This window comes from Eumetopias jubatus, unplaced genomic scaffold, assembly GCF_037043125.1.
Source record: "Eumetopias jubatus isolate StellerSeaLion01/CBP00866 unplaced genomic scaffold, mEumJub1_p1.0 scaffold_12, whole genome shotgun sequence".
NCBI lineage: Eukaryota > Metazoa > Chordata > Mammalia > Carnivora > Otariidae > Eumetopias > Eumetopias jubatus.
In genome coordinates this window covers 72,010,516-72,017,138 of record NW_028274818.1, presented here as the reverse complement: position 1 = coordinate 72,017,138, position 6,623 = coordinate 72,010,516, and the positions used below count along the sequence as shown (strand labels likewise).

Sequence of the window (6,623 nt, the reverse complement as noted above, 5' to 3'; positions counted from 1 at the left end):
AGTCACTGAACATCCCTGCAGGTAGCCCAGTTTCCCTAGAGCCCCCCAAAAGCAAAGGCCTGCAGGTGGTGAGACTGTCTTCCTCTGTGGCCTTGGCTGAACCCTTCTCCTGAGCATGACGTCTACAGGGGTCCTCAAATCCAGATCCTGCCGAAACCCCCTGCCTCTCTAACTTACGGGGCAGTGACAGAGCCAATCCGGGCAGCCGCGGCTCATTGATTTGTCTGAGAGGCTGCTGGCTTTTGAAATCAGACAGGAAGGAGGGTTGAGGTGGAGCCCAGCACAGGAAGAGGTGAGGAGCCCCAGCTGCCGTGACAGCTGGTGGGCTTGGGGGACTGCAGGAGCCACCGGGCTGCAACCTCACCGCCCTGCACGGTCAGCACCTCCCCATCCCTTCCCACGGGACCTTGCTCCTGCCTTGCACAGATCCTGAGGGCTCGGGGCCCAGCTGACCGGCCACAGAGAATCCCAGGACATCCCCACCACCACGCAGCTGCTTCCATCCACTGGAGCAGGGCTGAGCCTGGGAGCACCAGGATGGAGCATCCCCAGCCCCCCAGTCTCGGCATCCCTAGGACCACGAGGCCCAGGAGGTAAGTCAACCCCAGGCTGCCTCAGCACAGGATGGGGGAGGAAGAAGGGACTGCTGGCAGGAAGGACCGTGACTTTTAAGGCCTGAGCTTCTCTAGGGGGCAGTGGCTGGGTGGCGCTGAGATGTCCCCATGGGTGCTGGATGCTGCTGAGCAGGACTAGTTCACCACGTGGAATAAACATGTGCCCAAGGACAACCCACGTTGGGCCGAGGGACAAAGCTCAGCTCCCCAGGTACCAATGATGGGCTAGGAGGAGCAGGAAGTCACCAGAAAGTGCTGCAGGCAGGCAAAAGGGAGGTTGAGCAGGGCAGACCAGGCCTGAAACCTGGAATCTGCAGACCCGGGCTCCATTCCCAACACCCTAATTCCACCTGTAAGATGTGGGGGGACAGTACCAGACCTGCCCCAGGGCCCTGAGGGGCCAAGAGTAGACGGTGCAGGAAGGCTGGGGTCCAGCACAAACACCACCCTTGTGTTGGGTGAGCAGCCCTGAGGGATCTCTTCCAGCCACACCTTTGGATGGAGATGAGGCTCATCATTTTGACAGAGACGGTAACCACAGAGGCCTTCTCAGAAGAGGTGCCACTGAGCTGGGCCAGGGGTGACTGCTGACGTGGGGTCTTCCCCATGGCCAGGCTCCTGGGCTCCCAGGGCTCCTCTGGGTCTCCTCAATGGGGGCAAGGCTTTCCCTGAGCTAGGGTCTCACTCTTGGCCATCAGAGGCCACCCTATGGCTGGCTCCCAGGTGGGGGCACAGGCTAGCTGCCCTCCTCTGTCCCAGGGGCAGTGCAGTGGCAGGAGGCCGTGTCCTGCAGCAAAGGCACCACTACCTCCCACCTCTGCAAAAGGCTGTTTGGTTTCAAGTGGTCTGTAGCCATGGTTCTGGGCTACCTCAAGGGAGCTGAAGACTGCGCTCTCGGGTCTTGGGAGGCAGGGTGGGGGCAGGGAGTTGGGAGAGAGGAGCACCCAAGAGGCCGTGGCCTGAGGGCAGCCCAGGCAGGAGGTCAGCACTGCAGGGCCCTTGCAGCCGCGGCGTGCAGGCAGGCAGAGAGAGGCCAGCTGTCGTGCACGGGTCACAGATGGCTAGGACTCGGGCCCCAGGGGAGGGGAGCGCAGGACAAGACAGGACCTGTTGGCAGAGACGATGAGTCAGTCGGGACCTGTGTCTTCTCAGGGATGAGACAGAGAAGCTCAGCTGTCGAACCTGAGGGACAGCAACACCAGGGAGCACAGGTCCTCTGCTGCATCCTACCCAGTGGATGAGGCTCCAGAGAACACACGGGCAAGGGGAAGCCAGGCTCCTGGGGAGGGGCGTCTGCCTGGCCTGGCCCTGCCCGCAACAGCGCAGACCTTCTCATACTGACTGACTTCTGGCCTTCAGATCCCCCAAGGCAGCCCGAGGCCCACCTGCCCTCTGTCTTCCCCATTGAGGCTGGCGCAGCCTCCTCCCACTCTCCCTAGAGGCTGTCTACACTGGGCAGGACCTGACTGTCCCTGGTGGATGTGTGGCCACCAGATCACACTCCACTCAGAGGTCTGGGGCGAGTTCCACCCTGCAGGGCAGCATCTGGGCTGCACACAGGTCCTGTTCACACGAGCAGCCAGGTAGCTGTCCCATGGGGGGAGCTCTCTTGTCAGCCTCCAATATTGGCCCTGGGTTTTAAAGTATAAGTATATCCCATGTATTATATGGGATATACTTATACTGAAAGAACCATTGTTTATCTGAAATTCAAATTTTACTGGGTGTCCTGTATCTCAATTTGCTAAATCTGCCACCTCTAGCCCTGAGGTCAGCAGGGCAACAAGGATGGCTGTCTGATTCAGAGGAAGCGCTGGTTTCCAACACGGAGAGGCTCACCCCTCCCACCTTCCCATACAGACTCGGTCCTATCTCCTCTCCCCTCATTCTTGTGTGCTGTCGTCCCTCCTCTGTCACTTGCCCAGCCTCTCTGGTCTAGCGGTTCTCAATTCTGGCTGCTCCTTACAATACCCGGGTAGCTTTAAACTACACCGTGTTAAGGCCCTACCTCACACCAAATACATCTCTAGGTGGTTGCGCTAAGCAGAGGCATTTTAAAAATAGTGCTCCATAGAAGGACGGTATGTCAGCAATTCCACCTCTGAGTACATATACCCCAAAGAACAGAAAGCAGGGATGTGAACAGGTATCTGTACACCCGTGTCCACAGCAACATTTGTTCACAAGAGAAAAAAGGTGGAAACAACCCAAATGTCCACTGAAGGATGAATGGATAAACAAAATGTGGTCCATCCATAAAATGGAATATTATTTAGTCTTAAAAGGGAATGAAATGTTTATATATGTTAAAACAAGGATGAACCTGGAAAATACCATGCTCAGTGAAAGAAGCCAGACACAAAAGGACAGATACTATATGATTTCACTTATATGAGGTCCCTAGAGTAGTCAGATTCATAGCAACAAAACGTAGAAGGGTGGGTGCCAGGGGTTGGGAGGAGGGAAACGGGAAGTTAGTGCTTAGTAGGGGCAGAGTTCGCGCTTGGGGGATGAAAAAGTCTAGAGGTAGTTGGTGGTGATGGTCTCACAGCATTGTAAATGTACTCAGTGCCACTGAGTGTAAATTGTACACTTAAAAAATGGTTACAATGGCAATTTTTATGCTGTACATATTTTAATAAAAAATTAAATTAAAAAAGAGCGCTCTAGACACTGTCCTGCCAGAGTAGAGATGCTCTGAGCCTGGCCCTTCTTCACCATGGTCCCCTCATACTCCTGGCCACCACCCCACCCCCAGCAGCAGCACTCTGTCACCCTTGGGGGCCTCTGGAGTCCAGCCCTGGGCCATGGCCTGACATCACCCATGCCAACAGCTGGACAGAGGCCCTAGCATCCTGGCCTCATGCACTAAGAGGCCGCAGTAACATTGCTTCCTTTGGGTTTAGGCACATTTGCATTTGTAGATGGCTGCTAGCATAACTGTTTTATTTTTATTTTTTTTAAAGATTTATTTATTTATTTGACAGAGAGAGAGAGAGAGAGAGAGAGCGCACAAGCAGGGGGAGAGGGGCAGAGGGAGAAGGAGAAGCAGACTCCCCACTGCGGAGGGAGCCCAATGCAGGACTCGATCCCAGGACCCTGGGATCATGACCTGAGCTGAAGGCAGGCGCTTAACCGACTGAGCCACCCAGGTGCCCCATGACTATTTTTAAACTGACCTATAACTTACAGATAGTAAAGTGAACTCAGTGAAGTTTTACATATGTATACACCTCTGTGTCCATACCAATCAATGATCCGACTAATCATCCAGATCAATGTGTAGAGGTTTCCAGTGCCCCAGAACTCCCACAGGCCCCTGCCCAGTTGGAACCACCCCCAAGGGCAGCCACTGTTTTGACTCCAATTGCCTCATTGGTTGGGCCTGACATTAAACTCCCCGTAAGTGGAATCACAGAGTATGTTCTCCTTTCTCTCACTCCACATGTCTGCGAGAGTCAGTCACACTGCTGAGTGTGTCCGTGGTTTATTTTTTGTCATTACTATGCAGGACTTGATTGTATGAACGTACCAAAAAAAAAAAAAAAAAAAAAGGAATCCCATTCTATTGTTGATGGATATTGGTTGTTTCCATTTTTTTGGACACCATGAGTAAAGCGGCTGGAATATTCTGATACACTGTTTTGATGGATATAAACAATTGTTTCTGTTGGGTATATACCCAGGCAGGGAATGGCTGGATCACAAAAATAGGCATATTTAGTCTTATCACTACCAAACATTTTTCCAAAGTGATTTTAATTTGCATTTCTCTGATAAGTAAGGATATTATATATATATTAATTATATATAATAAATTATATATATATTACTATTTTTAAAAATTTTTTAAGAGGGGAAGGGGCAGAAGGGGAGAAAAAGAATCTTTTTATTTTTATTTTATTTATTTTGACAGAAAGAGACAGCAATAGATGGAACACAAGCAGGGGGAGTGGGAGAGGGAGAAGCAGACTCCCCGCTGAGCAGGGAGCCCGATGTGGGGCTCGATCCCAGGACCTCAGGATCACGACCTGAGCCGAAGGCAGATGCTTAATGACTGAGCCACCCAGGCACCCCGAGAAAAAGAATCTTAAGCAGGCTCCATGCCCAGCACAAAGCCTGACACGGGGCTTGATCTCATGACCCTGAGATCATGACCTGAGCTGAAATCACGAGTCTGATACTTAACAACATGAGCCACCCAGGCAGCCCTCTGATGACTAAGGATATTATCTTTTGTGACATATCTTCAATTTTTTGGCTCATTTTTAACTAGGCTCTTACTGATTTTTAAATGTATTAGAGACATCTCCTATACAAACTGGAGACAGTCTGCTTTCTCACCCTTTTAAAACTGTCTTCTGTTGAGCAGATATCCCTAATTTTAATGAAAACCAATATATCACTCTTTTCTTTCCTGGTTAGTGCTTTTTTTGTGTGTGCTCCATAGAGTTTTTACCAGGCTCAAATTCCTGAAGGTATTCTGTACTTTTTTCTAAAGGCTTGGCTGTGTTAGCATTCATATTTAGATCTATGATCCAGCTTGAATTAATTTTCGTGTATGGTAGAAAGGAGGGGGTCAAGGTCCGTTTTCCTATAAGAATATCCCATTGGAGCAGCACAATTTAATAGAAAAACCGTCCTTTCTCCGCTGAACTACAGTGGAGGCCTTGTTGTACATCTGCTGATCATACATGTGCGGGTCTGTTTCTGTATGGTCTGTTGTACTGCATTGGTCTATTTGTCTGCACTTGTGCCAATACCTAAAGTGCTAGACTAAGCGTTGATATTGTGTAGTATAAGTCTTCTGGCTTTGTTCTTCTTTTTCAAAATAATTTTGGCTACTCCAGAGTCTTTTGCTTTACACGTCTATTTTAGAATCAACTTGCCAATTTCTACCCTCCCTTCCTCACCGAAAAAGCTTGCTGGAATTCTGATTAGGAAGTCATTCAATTTATAGATCGATTTGGGAAGAACAGACATTTTAACAATATTAAGTCTTCCAATCCATGAATGTGGTAAATCCCTCCTTTAGGTCTTCTTTAATTTCTCTTAGTATTGTTTTGTAGTTTTCAGTGTAGAGGTCTTACAGAGAATTTGTTAAATTTCTTAGATATTTGCTTTTTAAATATTTCAAAAATTTATTTTCGGGGCGCCTGGGAGGCTCAGTTGTTAGGCGTCTGCCTTCAGATCATGACCTGAGCCTGATCCTGGGTCCTGGGATCAAGTCCCGCATCGGGCTCTCTGCTCAGTGGGAAGCCTGCTTCTCCCTCCCCGACTCCCCCTGCTTGTGTTCCCTCTCTCGCTGTCTCTCTCCGTCAAATAAATAAAATCTTAAAAATAAATTTACTTTCAATTTCATTATTGCCACTAAGCAGAAATATACATGATCTTTTAATGTATTGATCTTGTGTTCAGAAACCTAAGTTCATGTATTAGTTCTAATCAATTGTGGATTCTTTGGATTTTCATTGTATACCATCATGTCAACTGTGAATAGGGACAGTTTTTTTTTTTTCCATTTCCAATCCTGATACTTTTTATTCTTTCATTTTCCCTATTGCACTAGCACCTAATTAAAAAATGAAACAGGGTACCTGGGTGGCTCAGTTGGTTAAGTGACTGCCTTCGGCTCAGGTCATGATCCCAGAGTCCTGGGATCAAGTCCCACATCAGGCTCCCCCTGCTCTGCGGGGAACCTGCTTCTCCCTCTCCTCTGCCTGCCACTCTCCCTGCTTGTGCTATCTCTGTCAAATAAAAAAAATACAAAAATAAAAAATAAAAAATGAAACAAAACATCAACCAGAAAAGGTTACTCCTAGGGAATGAAAGTGAAGTATATACTTTACTTGCTTTTATATTATTTAAATGTTTTTAAATAGCATGTATTACTTTTATAATTCTGTAAGCAATCTACTTAAATGAGGTGGGGAAGTAATAAATGTTTGTTAGCAAAATCTAAGCAACTGAAATTTACAAAATAGGGGTGCCTGGCTGGCTCAATTGGTA

General features: G+C 48.5%; 1 protein-coding gene across 1 annotated transcript in view; it reads left to right on the top strand.

Annotated features, from left to right (window-relative positions):
• The first annotated feature begins 287 nt into the window (after nucleotides 1-287).
• NLRC3 (NLR family CARD domain containing 3) overlaps nucleotides 288-6,623 on the top strand; it is a 32,416-nt gene continuing 26,080 nt past the window's right edge. The window contains exon 1 of the mRNA XM_028117547.2: nucleotides 288-593. The gene's annotated coding sequence lies outside the window, so the exon portion shown is untranslated. The remainder of the gene's footprint in view (nucleotides 594-6,623) is intronic.